General features: G+C 39.1%; 1 pseudogene; it reads right to left on the reverse strand.

The window, feature by feature from the left end:
- Positions 1-19,491: 19,491 nt before the first annotated feature.
- On the reverse strand, positions 19,492-20,686 carry LOC101412033 (polycomb group RING finger protein 5-like; annotated as a pseudogene).
- Between the last annotated feature and the right edge of the window lie 1,183 nt (positions 20,687-21,869).

Raw genomic sequence — 21,869 nt, forward strand, 5'->3', positions numbered from 1 at the left:
GTGGTTAACAGCAATACTGTAATATTCTTGCATCAATGTGAAGATATACTGTGTTGATAATGGGGGCGGGGGGTATGGAAAAAGTGTGCCAAATGTGTTATGGACCATGGTTGGTAGTAATAAGCTGATGATATTATCTCATAATCTGTAACAAATGTTCCATCACAGTATGCTGGTGAAGGGGTGGTGTATGGGAAGTCTGCATATGTGTATGATTGTTTTGTAAGTTCACAACTTCTGTAATAAAAATATTTTTTTAAAAAATCCTCTGGAGAATGCTGATTTTTGTTGTGTTCTAGCATGCAGTCCACCTGGTTTGGTTCACATCATGAACTCTATTTCTCTCTCTGCAGGTGATGATTCCAGTAACAGTTCAGTTCTCAAACCATTTGCTATGCTTCCTTGGGTCTCTCTTAATGTGTACACCAGTCAGGAGTTAGTCTAAAATTTGGGCAATGATTTATATCTTATTTCAGTTCTTTAAGCTTTTGCTATGTTCCTTTGGGCCTGTCCCAAACATGTGGAGTTCAAGTGTGAGCATAGGTCTTGTCCTGTTTCATACACAGAATCAGGGGACATGCTTCTCCACTTTTTCCTCTCTTGTACTCTCATGCTCTGTGGCTTGCCGGGGCTCCTTCTTCCCTGTCCTCTGACCACAAAGATTGGATTTCTCTTGCAATTTTAGCTGGTTGTACTGATGCAAACAGCTGCATCTCCAGGGTTAGAATGAAAAAAAAGAGAAAAGAAGTTTTTGAAATATGAGGATTCCTTCCACATATTCTGGCTCACAGGTGTCCCTTTTCTGATTCTCTGGCCAGAAAAATGTGGTTTTCTCAGAATTTTTTGCTGCCTGACTTACCCAATGCACTTCCACTTGAGACCAATGCTGAATGAGAAAACTGGGAGAAAACTCATTCTCATATTACTTGCGTCTTCAATTTTTGACTCTTCTCACTAATCTGCCTTCTTTAGCTTACCTTTCAGAGTCCTTGGGTAGTTGCTTTTTGTATTTTGTTCAGAGTTTTTACTTGTAATTAGGGAGAGAAATAGGTTGTAGTGGGTTTACACCATTTTGGTCACCGTGGGAAGTCTGTAATGGACTATTTTTTTTTTAGTTTTATAATTTTCTCTTTATTAGAGAAGTTGTGGGTTTATAGAACATTCATGCATAAAATGCAGGATTCCCGTATAACCACCCTATTATTAATAATGTGCATTGGTGTGGAATACTTGTTATAATTGATGATAGCACATTTTTATAATTCTACTATTAACTAGAGTACATGTACATGCTTTAACTTAAGGGTCACTGTTTGTGTAGTGTAGTTTCATGGATTTAAAAAAAAATTTATTCTGTTACCATATATACAATTTAACATTTTCCCTTTTAATCACATTCAGATATATGTAAACATTTCAGTGCTGTTAATTACATTCACAATATTGTGTTACCCTCACCACCATCCATTATTAAACATTACCATCATTCCAAATAGGAACACTGTACATTTTAAACCTTAGCTTCCTGTTCCATCCCCTGTTAACCTGTCTTCTAGGTTCTAACTCTTTGAGTTTGCTTTTTCTAATTATTTTGAATTGATGAGATCATACTCTATTTGTCCTTTTGTGTCTAGCTTATTTCTCTCAACATGATGTCTTCAAGGTTCATCTATGTTGTCACATGCATCAGGACTTCATTTCTTTTTATGGATGGATAATATTCCATTGTATGTATATGCCATATTTTGTTTATCCATTCATTGGTTGATGGACTCTTGGGTTGTATCCATCTTTTGGCAATTGTGAGTAATGCTGCTATGAACATTGGTGTGCAAATATCTGTTTGAGATCCTGCTTTCAATTCTAGGTATATCCTAGTGGCGGGATTGTCGGTCATATGGTAGTTCCGTACTTAACTTTCTGGGGAACTGCAAAACTTTCTTCCACAGTGGCTATTCCATATTACATAGCCACTAGCAATGAATGCGTGTTCCTATGGCTCTGCATCCTCTGCGACACTTGTTATTTTCCATTTTTTAATAGTAGCCATTCTAATATGTTAAAAAGGTTATCTTGTGGTTTTAGTTTGCATTTTCTTGATGCATAATGATGTTGAGCATATTTTCATGTGCTTTTTGGTCATTTGTGTATTTTCTTTGGAGAGATGTCTATTGAAGTCTTTTTGCCCATTTTTAAATTGGGCTGTTTGTCCTTTTTGTGCTAAGTTAAAGGATTTCTTTATATAATCTAGATATTAAATCTTTATCAGATATGTGGTTTCTAAATATTTCCTTCCATTGTATAGGTTGTCATTTTACTTTTATGATAAAGTTCTTTGAGGCACAAAAGCTTTTATTTTTGATGAGGTACCATTTGTCTATTGTTTCTTTTGTTGCCTGTGCTTTGAGTGTAATATCTAAAAAATACTGCCTAACACAGTGTCTTAAAGATGGTTCCCTACATTTTATTGTAGGAATTTGATAGCTCTGACTTTTATATTTAGGTATTTGATCTATTTTGAGTTGATTTTTTCTAGGGTGTGAGATAGTGGGCCTCCTTTTTTAAAAAATATGTTTTTAACTTTTAGAAAAGATACTTAGATTACACAATGTTACACCAAAAAACATAAGGGATTCCCATATGTTCCAGTCCCCACACCTCCCACCCTTCCCCACATGAACAACTTCTTTCATGTGGTATATTCCTTGCAATTGATGATCACATTTGGAGCATTGCCTCCAAGCATGGATTATAGTTTACATTGTAGTTTACACTCTCTCCCACTCAATTTTGTAGGTTATGGCAGGATATATAATGGCCTGTATATATCCTGAATGACATTCAGGGCAATTCCAAGCCCTGAAAATGCACCTCTTTTTCCCTCTCTCTGCCTTCTGCATCTCCAGCAACCACTGTCTCCACATCAATGATATAATTTTTTCCATTGCTAGAATCACAGTAAGTCTATAGTAGAATACCAGTAAGCCCACTCTAGTCCATATTTTTTAAATTTAATTTTCAATTATCTTTTCTTAAAGTTAATAGATCTCATAAAACGTTACATTAAAAAACATAAGAGCTTCCCATATACCCCACTCCCCACCCCCTTCATTTTTTTAGTTGTATTTTTTTGAAGATACATAGATCACAAAAAATGTTACAATAAAAAATATAATGTTCCCATATACCTCACCCCCCCACCCCACTTCTCCCACATAAACACATAAACAACCTCTTTCATCATTGAGGCACATTCATTGCATTTGGTGAATACATTTTGGAGCACTGCTGCACCACATGGATAATAGTTTACATTGTAGTTTACACTCTTCCCCAGTCCATTCAGTGGTTTATGGCAGGATATATAATGTCCAGCATCTGTCCCTGCAATATCATTTAGAACAACTCCAAGTCCTGAAATGCTCCCACATCACCTCTCTTCTTTCCTCTCCCTGCCCTCAGCAATTACCATGGCCATTTTCTCCACATCACTGCTACAATTTCTTCCACTACTTTTTTTTTGTCTTTTTTTTTTTAATGTTACATTAAAAAAATATGAGGTCCCCATATACCCCCCACCCCCCTCACCCCACTCCTCCCCCCATAACAACAATCTCCTCCATCATCATGAGACATTGATTGCATTTGGTGAATACATGTCTGAGCACCGCTACACCTCATGGTCAATGGTCCACATCATAGCCCACACTCTCCCACAGTTCACCCAGTGGGCCATGGGAGTAAGTTCACTCTAATCGATATTTTATTCCTCTGTTCTGTGGACCCTGGGATGGTGATGTCCACTCCACCTCTATATCATGAGGTGGCTTAGATTCCACATGGATGATAGATGAGGTTCTCCTGCTTGCAGTTGTAGGTCCTTTCAGTTCCCTGGTGTGGGGGTTGACCATCTTTACTTCCCTGTTAGTTGACCTGGGTAAGTCCAACGAACCAGAGAGTAGGAGTTGCGACTCTGCTGAGGCTCAGGGCCCAGCTGGCATATGGATAGTCCAGAGATTCAAGTCTCTTGAGTATACACCAACCCTAGTGCCAACCACAGGTTCAATAGAAGTGACAGAAGAGGTCACATCTGAGTTCAACTTCATCACACTCAGGAACACAAATTCGAAAGTAGGGTCCACTAACATGGCATTGAACTCCAGAGCCATCTGCCATGACCACAGAACCTGTGGGTCTCTGTAGTCCTCCGGAGAAGCAGTATCTGGGGTTGTACCTACTTTGGCTGTCTCTGGGGTCCTGCTGAGGTGTGCATAAGTGTGACCCCTCTGATGACCTCCTGACTCTTTTCTGAAGACTCTTAGCCATATAAACTCATTTGTCTTTGCCATTTTCCCCTTTTATTCAAGACCAAAAAGCAGTTTTTAACACATGATCCTGCTTGTAGGCTGAGATATTCTGCTGGCCTGAGTTGACCCTTTATTCAAGGTCTCTTTCTAATTTCATCACCAGCTAGTGATTGATAGTAATCCCTCAGCACCAGGGAAGCTCATCCCTGGGAGTCATGTCCCATGCTGGGGGGAAGGTATGCATTTACATGCTGAGTTTGGCTCAGAGAGTGACCACATTTGAGCAACATGGAGGCTCCCAGGAGGTAACTCTTAGGCACCCTGTAGCTCTAGGCCTAGTTCATATTTCAGGCACACAGGCTCATAAGCATAGTCATCAGTATCAAGGGCTCATCATTGGGCCATCCTTCTTCATTGGTCTTTGCTGTTGCACTTGGGGGATTGTTGCTGTTTCATTGAGGAATGTGACAGTACTCCCCTGGGTAGAAACTCAGCACTCCTTCAGTTGTCATTTGTAACTGTAACTACTATGAAAATACCCAACATATATCTGAACATTTTTATGTACCATATATACATGCCCTGGAGAACTCCCTCTCAATCATGTGCCCCCCATCAATAACACCTCTCACCAGGGTTCTTCCCCTGTCATAGTTGAACCTCTCTGTGGTCCAAAACTTCTTAAAAAATGAAGCCTAATATAATGCCAAATTCAATTAATAGGAAAATGAAATATAATGTTAGGTTTAAAGATTAGAAATAGAATACATACTGATTTAGAAAAACTAACATGAAGTAAAAATAAATTAGGGTATTGAAAAATGAAAATTATCATAAAACTTTATTTTTGACATTTTGCCTTTCATCACCATAATAGGTATTGCCCTGTATGTAAAGTAGTAAGGCAATTTCTTTCATTTCTTCCTCAGTGTCTACATCCTTTCTTCTTTTTTTTTTTTCTAATTTTTAATGTTGTCTTCAAAAAAGTTTTAGATCACAGTAATTCACATATACAATATAGGGGACACCCATATATCCAACATCAAACCCTTTCCCCCCTTCCGCAGCAATGATCTTTTTACATGTTCATGTTATATTTGCTGCAGCTGATGTACAGATATTGAAACATAGCTATCAAACATAGTTCCATTTTGGTTTACATTATGGTTTATATTTTAGACTGTATATTTTCCTAAATTTTGTTACCTTATGTTTTACATTATGGTTTACATTTTAGCCTACAGACTTTTATACATTTTTGGTGTAATTTAACATGTCTAGTCTATATTTTATTCCACAATGCTGAGGATTCTGGGATAGTGATGCCCACTCCACCTCTAATTGAGAGGAGGCCTCAATCCCATATGGCTGATGGATGGGATTCTCTTGCTTGCAGTTGTAGACTCTCTCAGTTCCTTGGTATGATGGTTGTCCATCTTCACTTTCTTGTTAGTTGTCCTGGGTGAGTCCAATGAACTGGAGAGTAGGAGTTGCAACTCTGCTGAGGCTCAGGGTCCAGCTGGCACATGAACAGCCCAAAGATTCAAGTCTCATGGATGTACATCTACCAACTCCAGCACCAACTGTAAGTTCAAATAAAAGGGACAGAAGAGGCACATTTAGAGAAGTCACAACTGAGTCCAACTCTTTAACACTGGGGAGCACAAACTCCAAAGTAGGGCCCACTGGCAAGGCATGAGACTCCAGAGCTATCTGCCATGACCATATGACCTGGGTGTCTCCAGAGCCCTCAGGAACCCCACTATTTAGGGTAGTATCTCTTTAGGCAGTGTCTGAGATACAGGCTGAGATATGCATAAGCTTTACTTCTGGGCTGACCTCCTGATTCACTTTGAAGTCTCTTAGCCATATAAACTCATTCATCTTTACCTTTCCCCCCTTTTACTCAAGGTATTTTTCCAGTTGCCTTGCTAGGTTTTTTTGTTTGTTTGTTTGTTTTTAAACAAATGGCGATCTATATTTCCTAGCACCATTTGTTTAAGAGACTATTCTTTCCCAAGTGAGTGGTCTTTGTTGTTTTGTCAAAAATCAGTTGGCTATAAATGTGAGGGTTGATTTCTGAGCTTTCGATTCAATTCCATTGGTCTATATGTCTGTCCTTATGCCAGTACCATGCTGTTTTGATGACTGTGGCTTTCTAATAAGTTGTTTTTTTAAAATAACTTGGAAAAATTTATGTATTTTTAAGAATTATCCCATTTAGACAATCTTATTTGCCAACCATACATAATCAGTTGTGTTACAGAGTGATGTGATAAGAAAGATGCTGAGAATTGTCTGGGCTCAACCACAGTTTCATTATCAATTACCAATATCATTTTAGACATTTACCATAAATGTATAAATATATATATTTATACATTATAAAAATACATTATGTACTTATACATTATAGCAATGTATATATGTATAAACACATTTGGAAATTCATTTGGAAAAACAATTTATTGAAGTATATAATTCATACATGAACATATATAAACAATAAGTGTATAGTAAATGTTGTGACCTTATAAAACAAACATACATAACATCATACAGGGGAACGCATACATCACTCTACCACAAATACCTTGGATTTTTGTGAAACATTCATAACAAATTATGAAAGAGCATCATCAAGTTGTTACTACTGACTATAGTCTGTATCATACATTTGGTATATTTTTCCCAAAATCCATTCTATTATTATTGTTTAAAATTCATAAACCATGTAACTTACCTAAAGTGTACAATCAATGGCATTTGGTATAATCATTGAGTTGTGCATTCATCCCTTCAATCAATATTTGAGCATTTTCATTACTCAAAAAAAAACCCAACCCAACAAAAAACAAACCACTATCATATCCCTATGTTAGTGCTAATACAAATCCTATGATGTGCTTTCACCATTTCTATTCATTTCCAAACATTTACAAACAACTCTTTACCAATTCTTCACAGATTAAACCTTTGTTTTCCATTCTCTAACCACATTCTTTTCTCTGGTGAATTATATTCTATCTAGTAACTCCATGAGTTTGCGTATATTTAGTTTATAACAGTAAAATCATACAGTATTTATCCTTTAGTGCTTGGTTTGCTTTACTCAATATAATCTCCAGTTTCATCCATATTGTTATAAGCTTCACAACTTCATTTCTTCTTACAGCCGAATAATATTCCATCAAATGTATATATCACAGTTTTTTTTATCCATTCATCAGTTGGGTTGATTCCATCTTTGGCGATTGTGAATAATGTCGCTATGAATATCTATGTGCAGATGTCTGTTCGTGTCACTGCTCTCAGTTCTTCTGGGTATATACCTAGTAGCAGTGTTGCCACATCACATAGTAGATCTATATCTAACTTCCTTAGGAACTGCCAAGCAGAATTCCACAGTGGCTCTACCATTGTACATTCCCACCAACAGTGTATAAGCATTCCGTTTTCTTCACATCCTCTCTAACACTGCGGTTTTCTTTTTTGTTAATAGTAGCCATTCTAGTAGATGTGACATGATATCTCATTGTAGCTTTGATTTACATTTTCTTTTTTTTTTATTTTTTATTTTATTTTTTTAATTTTAAACATTTATTTTTTTTAATTTTAAACATTTATTTTTTTCTTTCTTTCTTTTTTTAAATATTTATTTATTATTATTATTTTTTAATTACATTAAAAAATATATATGAGGTCCCATTCAACCCCACCGCCCCCGCCCCCCACTCCCCCCACAGCAACACTCTCTCCCATAATCGTGATACATCCATTGCACCTGGTAAGTTCATCTCTGAGCATCACTGCACCCCATAGTCAATGGTCCACATCATAGCCCAGACTCTCTCATGTTCCATCCAGTGGGCCCTGGGGGGATCTACAGTGTCCCGTAATTGTCCGTGAAGCACTATCCAGGACAACTTCACGTCCCGAAAATGCCTCCACATCTCATCTCTTCCTCCCGTTCCCCACACCCAGCAGCCCCATGGCTACCGTTCCCACACCCATTCCACATTTTCTCTGTGGACATTGGATTGGTTGTGTCCATTGCACACCTATGTCAAGTGAGGGCTTAGATTCCACATGGGTACTGGATGCACTCTTCCCGCTTCTAGTTGTAGACACTCTAGGCTCCATGTTGTGGTGGTTGACCTTCTTCAACTCCATGTTAGCTGAGTGGAGTAAGTCCAATAAGTCATAGTGTAGGAGCTGAAGTCTGTTGAGGCTTTGGGCCTGGGTGTCATATTATCAGTCCAGAGATTCAAATCCCCTACATATATCTTAAACCCAGCACCAACTACAATTCCAATAAAGTAGCATGCAAGTCTTGTGAAAAGAGATCCCCTCTGAGTCCATTTCCATCACGCAGAGACACAGCTCCAAAGAAGGGCCATCTGTCATGGCAGTGAACCCCTTCTGCCATGACCATAGAACCCGTGGGTCTCTTTATCCCTCAAAAGAACCAATACCTGGGGTTGTATCTACCTTATCTGTCTCTTAGACTCTGTTCAGTTGTACATAGGGGTATTCCTTCTGACAACCTCCAGACTCTTTTTTAGAGACTCACAGACTTATAATCTCATTTCTCCTTTCCATTTCCCCCTTACATTAGGTCAAACCGCTTCCCGAAGTCATGTTATTATATGTAGACAGGTATATTCTGCTGTTCCGCATTGAATCTTTAATTCAAGGTCATTTTCTAGTTGCTTCTTCAGCTGGTATGTGGTAGTGATCCCTCGGTGCCAGGGAGGCTCATCCCCGGGTGTCGTGTCCCACGCTGGGGGGAATGCATCACATCTACACGCTGAGTTTGACTGTGAGAGTGGCCACATTTGAGTAACATGAAGGCTGTCAGGAGGAAACCCCCAGGCACAATGCTACTCTAGGCCTTGTTCTTATTGCAGGTGCATAGGCTCAAAAGTGTAGCCATTAGTATCAAGAGCCCACTGTTGGGCCCTCCTTCCTTCCTGGTTCTTGCCGTTGCACCTGGAGGATTGCCGCTGCTCTCCCAGGGCCCACAACAGTGACCCCGCGGCCAGGAGCCCAGTACCCCCCCAGCTGTTGTTTTTAATTGTTTCCACTATGAGTATATATAGACATTACCATATACCCTGGGCATATGCCCTGTATAACTCCCTGTCAACCATATATATCCTGTCAATAACATCCCATATCAGTATTCCTCCGCTGCCATTGTTGAACCACTCTGTGATCCAAAACTTCCCGTAAAGTGAATCCCAACATAATGTCAGCTTCAGAAGAGTCTTAGATCACCAAAATTCATATATACAATATACAGTATTTCCCCAGATCCACCATAAAACCTTTTCCCTTCCACAGCAATAATCTTTTAACTTATTCATATCATATTTCCTGAAACTGATGTACAGATTCCGAAACTATAGTTTTCAAACAAGGTAACATTTGTGCTTACTATGTGGTCCATACTTTAGGTTGTACAGTTTTCTAAATTTTTTAGTTATCCTATGTTTTGTCTTATGGTTTTCATTATTAGTCTGTCGTCCCCTATATGTTTTTGGTGTAATATTAGCTGTTTTATATTCATCCTCGTGTACTCTCACATAACTCCTCTTTTGCCCCCTTATTTACCTTTGTTCCATCCATTGCACGTCCATTTTCCCCTCCCCTTAGGGCCCACAACGCCTGCCAATCTAATGCCCTGGGAGCCGTCCTTTCTCACGAGAGATACAGTTCTCTCTATTCGACGGCATTAGTCTTCCCCAGGATATGGGTCCACCCCACCCAATGGTAGAACCCACCTTGGCAAAATGAGCCTTCAGCTATTCCCTCCGGAGTCCGTCCCGCATCAGACCATACCCCCTGAGTGTCCTAACCAGGTAACCCTCCTACTTATACTTTGATACGTTTTACTCAACATTTAGTTCTCAATGAACTTCTGGCACTCTCCCATGTTTGTATGTTGCCCCTCCCTCCCACCTATTTCTTGGACCATATTACCCCTCTTCCCATCCCCAGCCCCCCTCAAACCCAGAAAACCCCACCCGAAGGTAACCCCTTGCCCCCATTTTGTCCCTTCTTTGTGCTCATACTTACCCCCAGCTCATCACAGATTCCACCCCTACAGACATTAACTCACATCCTTCCTCCACCCCCCGATTTCCAGTAAGCCACTTTTCCAGACTCTAGCTCTCTGAGGCAGTTAACTTATTTCATATCATTGAGGTCATATAGTATTTGTCCTTCAATGCCTGGGTTGCTTCACTCAACGTAAGATTCTCAAGGTTCATCCATGTTATCACGTGCGATTGTAGTGTATTGGTTCTTACAGCTGAGTAGTATTCCATTGTGTGTATATACCACATTTTATTGATCCACTCATCTGTTGATGGACTTTTGGATTGATTCCAACTTTTGGCGATGGTGAACAATGCTGCTATGAACATTGGTGTACATATATCGGTTTGTGTCCTTGTTTTCAGATCTGATGGGTATATACCCAGCAGTGGTATTGCTGGGTCATATGGCAAATCTATGGATAATTTTTTGAGAAACTGCCAAACTGTCCTCCAGAGTGGTTGGATCCTTCTGCATTCCCACCAGCAATGGATGAGTGTTCCCCTTTCTTCACATCCTCTCCAGCATTTGTATTCTACTGTTTTTTTCATGGCTGCCAATCTTATGGGAGTAAGATGGTATCTCATTGTAGTTTTGATTTGCATTTCCCTGATAGCTAGGGATTTGGAGCATTTTTTCATGTGCTTTTTAGCCATTTGTATTTCTTCTTTGGAGAAGTGTCTGTTTAAATCTTTTTCCCATTTTTTAAATGGGTTGTTTATCTTTTTGTTTTCGAGATCTATGAGTTCTTTATATATGCAAGTTATAAGTCTCTTATCAGATATATGGTTGCCAAATATTTTCTCCCATTGTGTGGGTTCCCTTTTTACTTTCTTGACAAACTCCTTTGAGGTGCAGAAGGCTTTAATTTTGAGGTAGTCCCATTTATCTATTTGTTCTTTTGCTGCTCGTGCTTTTGGTGTGATATTCATGAAGGCATTTCCTATTACAAGGTCCTGTAGATGTTTCCCTACACTGCTTTCTAAGGTCTTTATGGTCTTGGCTCTTATATTTAGGTCTTTGATCCATCTTGAGTTGATCTTTGTATAAGGTGTGAGATGGTAATCCTCTTTCATTCTTCTACATATGGCTATCCAGTTCTCCAGGCACCATTTGTTGAATAGGCCATTCTCTCCCAGTTGAGAGGGTTTGGTGGCTTTATCGAATATTATATGGCTATATACATGAGGTTCTATATCTGAACTTTCAATTCGATTCCATTGGTCTGTGTGTCTCTCCTTATGCCAGTACCATGCTGTTTTCACTACTGTAGCTTTGTAGTATGTTTTGAAGTCAGGAAGTGTGATTCCTCCTATTTCGTTTTTCTTTTTCAATATGTCTTTGGCTATTCGGGGCCTCTTTTTATTCCAAATAAATTTCATAGTTAGTTTTTCTAGTTCCTTAAAGAAGGCTGTGTTGATTTTTATTGGGATTGCATTGAATGTGTAGATCAGTTTTGGTAGGATAGACATCTTAATAATATTCAGTCTTCCTATCCATGAACAGGGAATATTCTTCCATTTATTTAGGTCTTCTTTGATTTCCTTGAACAATCTTGTATAGTTCTCGATGTATAAGTTTTTTACCTCTTTAGTTAAGTTTATTCCTAAGTATTTGATTTTTTTATTTACTATTGTGAATGGTATTTGTTTCTTGATTTCCTCCTGATCTTGCTCATTATTGGTGTATAGAAATGCTACTGATTTTTGCGCATTGATCTTATAACCTGCGACTTTGCTAAACTCATTTATGAGTTCTAGGAGCTTTGTTGTAGATCTCTCAGGGTTTTCTATATATAGGATCATGTCATCTGCAAATAATGAAATTTTGACTTCTTCCCTTCCAATTTGAATGCCTTTTATATCTGGTTCTTGTCTCAGTGCTCGAGCCAGTACTTCCAAGACAATGTTAAATAGGAGCGGAGACAATGGGCATCCTTGTCTTGTTCCTGATTTTAGAGGGAAGGATTTCAGGATTTCGCCATTGTAAACAATGTTGGCTTTAGGTTTTTCATATATACTCTTTATCATGTTCAAAAAGTTTCCTTGTATTCCGATCTTTTGGAGTGTTTTTATCAGGAAGGGGTGCTGTATTTTGTCAAATGCCTTTTCTGCATCTATAGATATAATCATGTGGTTTTTTTCTCTCAATCTGTTTATATGGTGTATTACATTGATTGATTTTCTTATGTTGAACCATCCTTGCATACCTGGAATAAATCCCACTTGGTCATGGTGTATAATTCGTTTAATGTGTTGTTGAATACGATTAGCAAGTATTTTGTTAAGTATTTTTGCGTCTAGGTTCATTAGAGAAATTGGTCTGTAATTTTCCTTTCTTGTGGTGTCTTTGTTTGGCTTTGGTACTAGGGTAATGTTGGCATCATAGAAGGAATTAGGCAGTGTTTCTTCTGTTTCGATTTTTTGGAATAGTTTCAACAGGATTGGTGTTAGTTCTTTCCGGAATGTTTTGTAGAATTCACCTGTGAAGCCGTCTGGCCCTGGGCTCTTCTTAGTTGGGAGATTTTTAATGATTGAGTCTATCTCTTTGCTTGTGATTGGTTTGTTAAGATCATCAATTTCTTCTTTCGTCAGTATGGGCTGCTTATGTATTTCTAGGAATTTGTCCATTTCCTCTAAATTGTCATTTTTGTTGGAATATAGTTTTTCAAAGTATCCTCTTATGATAGTCTTTATTTCTGTGGGGTCAGTGGTGATATCACCTTTCTCATTTCTTATTTTGTGTATTTGCATTTTTTCTCTTTTTTTTTTTTGTTAGTCTCGCTAAAGGTTTGTCAATTTTGTTGATCTTCTCAAAAAACCAGCTCTTGGTCTTGTTTATTTTTTCAAGTGCTTTCTTATTTTCTATTTCATTTAGTTCTGCTCTTATCTTTGTTATTTCCTTCCTTCTTCTTCCTGTTGGGTTACTTTGTTGTTGTTTTTCTAATTCCTTCAAATGTGCAGTTAATTCTTCAATTTCTGCTCTTTCTTCTTTTTTGATATATGAATTTATGGCTATAAATTTCCCTCTCAGTACCGCTTTTGCTGCATCCCATAAATTTTGGTATGTTGTGTTATCATTATCATTTGTTTCAAGGTAGTCATTGATTTCTTTTGAGATTTCCTCTTTGACCCACTGTTTTTCTAAGAGTGTGCTGTTTAATTTCCAAATTGTCGTGTGAAGTCTGGGTCTCTGTCCCTTGCAAATTTCCAGCTTGACTCCACTGTGGTCAGAGATATTGTTTTGTATGATTTCAATCTTTCTGAATTCATTAAGCCTTTCTTTGTGGCCTAGCACATGGTCAATCTTGGAGAATGTTCCATGTGCGCTTGAGAAAAATGTATATCCTGCTGTGTTTGGGTGTAATGATCTATATATGTCTATTAGATCCAGCTCTTCTAATATACTGTTCAAATGTTTTGTTTCTTTAGTGATTCTCTTTTGAGATGTTCTGTCCAGAGTTGATAGTGGTGTATTAAAATCCCCCACTATAATTGTAGATGCATCTATTCTTTCATTTAGTTTTTCCAGCGTTTGCCTCACATATTTAGAGGCGCCCTTGTTAGGAGCATAAATATTTATGATTGTTCGATCTTCTTGACAAATTGTCCCTTTCACTAAAATATAGTATCCTTCTTTGTCTCTCACAATTGTTTTGCATTTAAAGTCTATTTTGTCTGATATTAATATAGCTACTCCTGCCTTTTTTTGGTTGTTGTTTGCTTGTATGATTGTTTTCCAGCCATTCACTTTCAACCTCCATGAGTCTCTGGGTCTAAGATGTGTCTCTTGTAGGCAGCATATAGATGGGTCGTATTTCCTTATCCAGTGTCCCAGTCTGAATCTTTTGATAGGTGAGTTTAATCCGTTGACATTCAGTGTTATTACGTTTAGAGAGTTATTTATGGTAGCCATATTTTGGTTGGATTTGTGTTTGTTATATTTTGTTTGTATTATTTTATTTTCCCCTTCTATTTTTGTCTTTCTTGTTGCTTTTACACTCTCCTCCATCTCTGTCTGTCCTGTTTTTTCCTTTCTTCCTGCAGAATTCCCTTAAGAATTTCTTGAAGGGGAGGTTTCTTGTTGATATACTCTTTCAGTTTCTGTTTATCTGTGAATATTTTGAACTCTCCATCATTTTTGAATGCTAGTTTAGCTGGATAGAGTATTCTTGGTTGGAAATTTTTTTCCTTTAGTACCTTGACTATATCATACCACTGCCTTCTTGCCTCCATCGTTTCAGATGAGAAATCAGCACTTAATCTTATGGAGTTTCCCTTGTATGTGATGGTTTTCTTTTCTCTTGTTGCTTTTAGAATTTTTTCTTTGTCTTGAGCATTGGATAATTTGACAAGTATATGTCTTGGGGTGGGCCTGTTGGGGTTTATGATCAGTGGAGTGCGCTGTGCTTCTTGGATATGTACATCTGTCTCTTTCAGTAGATTTGGGAAGTTTTCATTCATTATTTCCTGCAACACTCCTTCTGACCCCTTTCCCTTCTCTTCTCCTTCTGGAATGCCTATAATACGTATGTTTGAGCGTTTTGCGTTATCATTCAGGTCCCTAAGTCCTATCTGGATTTTTTCTACCTTTTTATTGGCCACTTCTACTATCTGTTTCATTTCCAATGCACTGTCTTCCACATCACTAATTCTCTGCTCTGCCTCTTCTAGTCTGCTGATATTTGCTGCAAGTGTATTTTTGATTTCTTGAATTGTGGTGTTCATTTCCATCATATCTGTTATTTTTTTGTGCATGTCTGCAATTTCCCCTCCAAGTGTTGTCTTCACACTGTTAACCTCTTTCATTACTTCATCAAATTTGTAGGTGATAAATGTTCTGAGATCTTTCATTGCTTGTGCGAAGTCCTGCCCCCCTTCCTGATTTTCAGTTTGTTGATTGGATTCAGCCATGTTTTCCTGATTACTGGTTTGGTTTGTAGATTTTTGTTGCTGTCTTGTCAACATTTTTTCTTGACGGGTTTAATCAGTTCCTTAGCTTCTTTGTCTAGTCTTGGAGATTAATTAGCTGTTGTTTTTGCGTAAGTGTTATATCTTCTCTTTGTCACTTTGTTCTTCTTATTCCAATTTCTTATTGCTAGTTAAGCTCACTTTAAAGGAAAGTATTAGTGCTGGGGAAAGTCAATTGTGTAAGGAAGGAAAAAGTGTGAAGTAGTATTGGTGATATATGTTTACAAAGCAACAATATGAGTTCTGGGAGGATGGAGGTTAGATCATGTAAATTGTGTAGAGTTATAGTAGTAGGAAAGTACCTATAATGAGGTAGACGACTGAATATGGGAGGAATGTGGTACGTACTAAGAGGCTATTGTTTTCGTGAGAGAGGGAAAGAGGAAAGAAAGGTAATAGTTTCAGGGACGAATACCAGATGGAAAACTAAACAAAGGTATTAGAAATTAAGAGTTAGACACTTTGTGGATCAAAGAAAGGGAGATGGAATATAGGAGAGATAGCAGATGGTGGAGGATATCAAGTTGTAGGGGAAAGGGGATAGTGTAGACAGGCTAAATCTATTCACAGAGAAATGAGGCAGTGGAGGGTGAGGAAACCCAGCAAATGTGAGGTATTTCCTGTAGGACCTATTGTATTGTTAAGGTAAAATAGTATAAGAAGAATATTGGGGACAAGAAAGAGAGGATTGAAAAAAAAAAAAGAACAAGAAGAACAACAACAACAAAAAAAAATAAAAATAAATAAAAAAAACACAAAGAACAGAAACCCTGCCGCCAGGCTCGGCTGGGCTCAGCTGGGCTCCGGTCCCCCGCCCACTGCCCGCTGCGGCTCGGCTGGGCTCGGCCCCCCCGCCTGCCGCGGCTCAGCCGGGCTTGGCCGGACTCGGCTTCCCCACCCACCGCCTGCCGCCGCGGCGCAGCGCGGCTCGGCTCTCCCGCCCGCCGCCCGCCGCGGCGCGGCTAGGCTCGGCTGGGCTCGGCTCCTTCGCCCGCCGCCCGCTGGGGCACAGCGCGGCTCGGCTCTCCCGCCCGCCACCCGCCGCGGCGTGGCTCGTATCCCCCACCCGCTGCCCACCTCGGCCCAGCTAGGCTACCCTGGCCGCCGCCCACCGGGGCTCCACGCGGTGCTAGCTGCCTCGGCTCCGCCTACCCAAGGAGGGAATCCTCCACACGTAGCTGGGATCTCCGTGTATATTTCGCAGATGGATCCTCTCTGTTACCTTCCCTCCAAATCGATGTCCAGACACCTCCGGACCAGGAAAAATCCCGAAACAGCCGGTCCCAAAGAGTCTCCAACGCCTCCCAGCCGATTCCCCCCAGGAGCTAGTAACCGGGAAGTTCACTCAGCAGCCATCTTGCCTCCTTTTTTCTACATTTTCTTTATAGCCAGTGATGTTGAGTATTTTTTCACTTTTTTTTTTTCCTATTTGTATTTCTTTTTCAGAAAAATGTCTATTCAGGTCTTTTGCCCATTTTTAAGCAGGTCATTTGTCTTTTTGTTGTTGAGTTGTAGGATCTCTTTATATATCATGGATATTAGATCCTTGTTGGATGTGTGATTTCCAAAATTTTCTCCCATTGAAAAGGCTGCCTTTTTACCTTCTTCACAAAGTCCTTTGAAGTGCAGAGGTATTTAATTTTGAGGAGGTCCCATTTACTTATTTTTTCTTTTGTTGTGTGTGTTTTGGGTGTAAGGTTTCAGAGACTCCCAAATACTACAAGATCTTGTAGATGCTTCCCTACATTATCTTCTAGGAATTTTATGGTCCTGGCTTTTATGTTTAGGTCTTTGATCCATTTTGAGTTGATTCTTATATAGGGAGTTGTAGTAGTCAGCCAGAGGGGTGCTGATGCAAAATACCAGAAATTGGTTGGTTTTTATAAAGGGTATTTATTTGAGGTAGGAGCTTACAGTTACCAGGCCATAAAGCATAAGTTACTTCCCTCACCAAAGTCTATTTTCACGTGTTGGAGCAAGATGGCTGCCGACATCCGTGAGGGTTCAGGCTTCCTGGCTTCCTACCCTCCAGGGTCTTGATTCTCTCTGGGTTCAAGATAACTCCCTTCTTGGGGCTTGCTTCTCTTTTCTCTGTGAGCTTACTTCTCGGTGCTCCAGCTTAAGGCTTCAGCATAAACTCCAACATCAAAACTCCAACATCAAAAACCCCTCCAACTCTGTCCTTTGCCATGCCTTTAATCTGTGAGTCCCCACCCACCAAGGGGTGGGGACTCAACACCCTAATGATGTGACCCAATCAAAGCCCTAATCATAACTTAATCATGCCCAGGTACAGACTAGATTTCAAACATAATCCAATATCTGTTTTTGGAATTCACAACTATATCAAACTACTACAGAGTGAGATAGGGATCCTCTTTTATTCTTTTGGTTATGGATATCCAGTTCTCCCAGGACCATTTATTGAAGAGACTTTTCTGTCCCAGAAAAGTGGACTTGGTAGACTTATTGAAAATCAGTTGACCATAGAGGTAAGGGCTAATTTATGAACAGTCAATTTGATTCCATTGATCAAAGTGTCTATTTTTATGCCAATACCATGCTGTTTTTATAATAGCAGGAAGTATGAGTCCTCTGACTTTGCTCTTCTTTTTTAGGATGTTTTGGGCTATTTGAGTACACTTTCCCTTCCAAATGAATTTGAAAATTGCCTTTTTTATTTCTGTAAAGTAGGATGTTAGAATTTTGATTGGTATTGCATTGAATCTATAAATCGATTTGGGTAGAATTGACGTCTTCACAATGTTTAGTCTTCCCATCCATGAACATGGAATGTCCCTCCATTTGTTTAGGTCTTCTCTGATTCCTTTTAGCAGTGGTTTGTAGTTTTCTGAACACAGATCCTTTATATTCTTGCTTAAATTAATTCTTAGATATTTGAACCTTTTTGTTGCTATTGTAATTGGAATTTTTTTCTTGATTTCCTCCTCAGCTTGCTCATTTTAGTGTATAGAAACACTACTGATTTTTGAATGTTGATCTTGTATCTTGCAACTTTGCTGAACTCATTTATTAACTCAAGTAGCTTTGTTGTAAATGCCCCAGGATTTTCTAAATAAAGGATTATATCACCTGCAAATGGTGAAAGTTTTACTTCCTCTTTTCCTATTTGGATGCCTTTTATATGTTTTTCTTGCCTAATAGCTCTAGCTATAACTTCTAGCACAATGTTGAATAACAGTGGTGACAGTGGGTATCCTTGTCTTGTTCCTGATCTTAGAGGGAAAGACTTTAATCTCTCCCCATTGAGTACAATGTTGGCTGTAGGACTTTCATATATGTCCTTTATTATGTTGAGTAACTTTCCTTCTATACTTATCTTTTTTTTCCTTTCTTACACATTAATTTTATTAGCAGTAAATATGATCAGCTGCCAACCTTTTGAATGGTTGTGATATCCCTACAGTTCTCCAAAAAGTCACATATATTTTCAAGCTGGAGAGCTAACAGGACTTCCTTGAGCAATTGGTAGACTACATAGACAGATGATTTAAAATGTCTATAATTATGATATGCTCTAATATTAAAGAATAATTGGAATTCTTAGCAAAAGGCCCAGCACACTCTAGAGTGAACTATTTTGTACATAAAAAGCTTACCAAGAACAAGACAGTCACTCAAAAACCACTTTTCTAAATATATTTCTCATACAAAATAATTTTAGGATATAATTATTAATTTCTTATACAGTACTCTATTTAAACAAGAATTGATAAAATAGTTAATGAATGTGAAAACCACAAAGATTGATCCATTTTACTAGTGTAATCAAACATCAGAGCAATCTTGGAACAGGCAAGCAAAATATTCAGAAGGTGGAATCATGGCTGCTCACCTAACTGATTTCAACTATGACTGTACACTGTGAGACAGTGCAAATGCAAACAGGTCAGAAGCAGAACAGCACCTGGTTTGTTCTTAATAGAAACAGCATAGATGCAACTGACAATTTAGAGACAGACAATGGCCTTATTTGCATGCTGAATACCTGGTTGTATTCCTCTAGTCAACACACCATTCATTGTGCAAGCTTTTGATGAGTAAACAAATAGTGCAGGATTCATCTCTCACTGGGATATAGGCCCCTTGGTCTAACCGAAATCAATTCTTGGTCAATATTGCAATACCATGAGGTATGACTGATACAAAGAGCCATCCTGACAGCAGACTTGCGAAACTGAGCATTTCCGATGCTGAAAGTTTTCTTCTCTTAGTTGCCATCTTGTCATGTAGACGAATTCCACCATATGATCCTTCCCCATAATTTCACTATTGCACAGCACATCCAACTCACAAGGACTTGGAAGTTTTAGTTTTAAACTTAGAATATTTTTACTAGTTCCATAGTCAAGTGTGTAGAACATTGGATGAATTTCTTCATGATACCCTTTACTACATTGCCCCCTGACTGTGCATTATTTTCTTTTTTTTAAATTATTTTTTATTTATTTCTCTCCCTTCCCCCCCATTTGTCTGCTTTCTGTGTCCATTTGCTGTGTGTTTTTCTGTGTCCACTTGCATTCTTTGTCAGAAGCACCGAGAATCTGTGTTTCTTTTTGTTGCATCATCTTGCTGCATCAGCTTTCTGTGTGTGCAGTGCCACTCCTGGGTGGGCTGCCCTTTGTTTCACATGGGGCGGCTCTCCTTGCAGGGTGCACTCCTTATGCGTGGGGTTCCCCTACGCTGGGGACACCCCAGTGTGGCAGGGCACTCCTTGTGCACATCAGCACTGTGCATGGGCCAGCTCACCACATGGGTCAGGAGGCCCTGGGTTTGAACCCTGGTCCTCCTATATGCTAGACAGACGCTCTATCAGTTGAGCCAAATCTGCTTCCCTGCATTCTTTTCTAAACAATCTAGACATTTAGCAATTTGGGGGGGAACTTCTGTGATATTCTTTATCATCTTTATTTTCCTACCTTCTTCATCTACTTTAGGTTTGTCAGCTTTTGAAGCAACATCTTGTCCATTTTCTTGAGGCTTATTTTTCTTCCAAAATTCAGGTTCATGCTCAAGTTTTTGTTCTCATAGTCCAGGGACCAGCTTAAATATAATTTCTTCTAATGTATTATCCAATCTCAGCATTTCTAGTGGATTTGTCTCATGAACTTGGTTGCCACACCAGGGACAGTCACTGCTATCTTCAAAGTGCTGGACAATACAAGTCTTACAACAGGTTTGGAGGAATTCTGTTACTGTAGTTGGCTTGATTAGATTCCCTTTACAGATACAGCAGGTGATATAAGGACTGAAATCTTTAACCACGTGTTTTCTTTGTGTAGCCATTTGTGGTTAGCTTTAGTAGTTCATGCAAAGAGGCTTATTGAGTAAATGAAAGTCTGATCCCAGGAGCTAGCGTGCAGTTCCCAACTGGATGTTGGAGGCACGTGAACAACATCCAGATTTATCATGAAATTGCTGATTGTCATTACTTTTGATGGTTTTGCTTTCCTGTATCTGGGTCTTGTTTTTGGTTACCACCTCTGTACCTTGGGATTACCTGCCCTGGTTTTCCCACGGGTTAGCCACAAAGCTCAAGAGTAAGAGAAAGTAGAAAATGCATGGTCCCACCCCACCTCCGCCACTTCTCCCTCCCCACGGTGCGGTCCTGTGCGGAAAGGAAAGTGAGAGAAAGAGCAGCCCCCGCAGTGCGGTGGGTCCCTGCACCCCATCAACCCCGCCCTAGTAGGCTGGCCCTGTAGGCCACTTGCTTGGGGCATTAGGTGCTGCGGTCTCCAGGCCCTGGGCCAGTGCTGCCCTCCAAGCTATACTTAAATTTTGAAGCATTTTTATCAAAAAAGGATGCTGGATTTTGTCAAATGCCTCTTCTGCATCAATCCAGATGATTGTGATTTATTATATTAATTGTGTTGAACCACACTTGTATACCAGGAATAAAACCCACTCAATCGTGATGTGTGATTGTTTTTATATGCTGTTGGATTTGATTTGCAAGTATTTTGTTGAGTATCTCTTTGCATCTATGTTCATTTGGGAGATTGGTCTGTGATTTTCTTTTCTTGTATTAAATAGTATTTTCATCTGGCTTTGGCATAGGGTGATGTTGGCTTCATAAAATGTTTTGGGTAATTTCCCCCTCTTTTCAATTTTTTGGAAGAGTTTAAACAGAATTGGTATAATTTTTCTCGAAATGTTTGGTAGAATTCACCTGGGAAGACATCTGGTTCTGGACTTTTCTTTGTTGGAAGATTTTTGACAACTGAGTCAATCTCTTTGCTTGTGATTGGTTTGTTGAGTTCCTGTATTTCTTGTGGAGTCAGTGTAAGTTGTTTGTGCATTTCTAGGAGTTTATCCATTTCATCTAGGTTGTTCTGTTTATCGGCATACAGTTTCTCATAATAACATATTATAATGCTTTTTCTTTCTTTGGAGTCAGTCTTAATGTCCACCCTTTCATTTCTGATTTTATTTGCATCTCCTCTCCTTTTTCCTTTGTTAGTCTTGCTGT

This window comes from Dasypus novemcinctus, chromosome 18, assembly GCF_030445035.2.
Source record: "Dasypus novemcinctus isolate mDasNov1 chromosome 18, mDasNov1.1.hap2, whole genome shotgun sequence".
Lineage (NCBI taxonomy): Eukaryota > Metazoa > Chordata > Mammalia > Cingulata > Dasypodidae > Dasypus > Dasypus novemcinctus.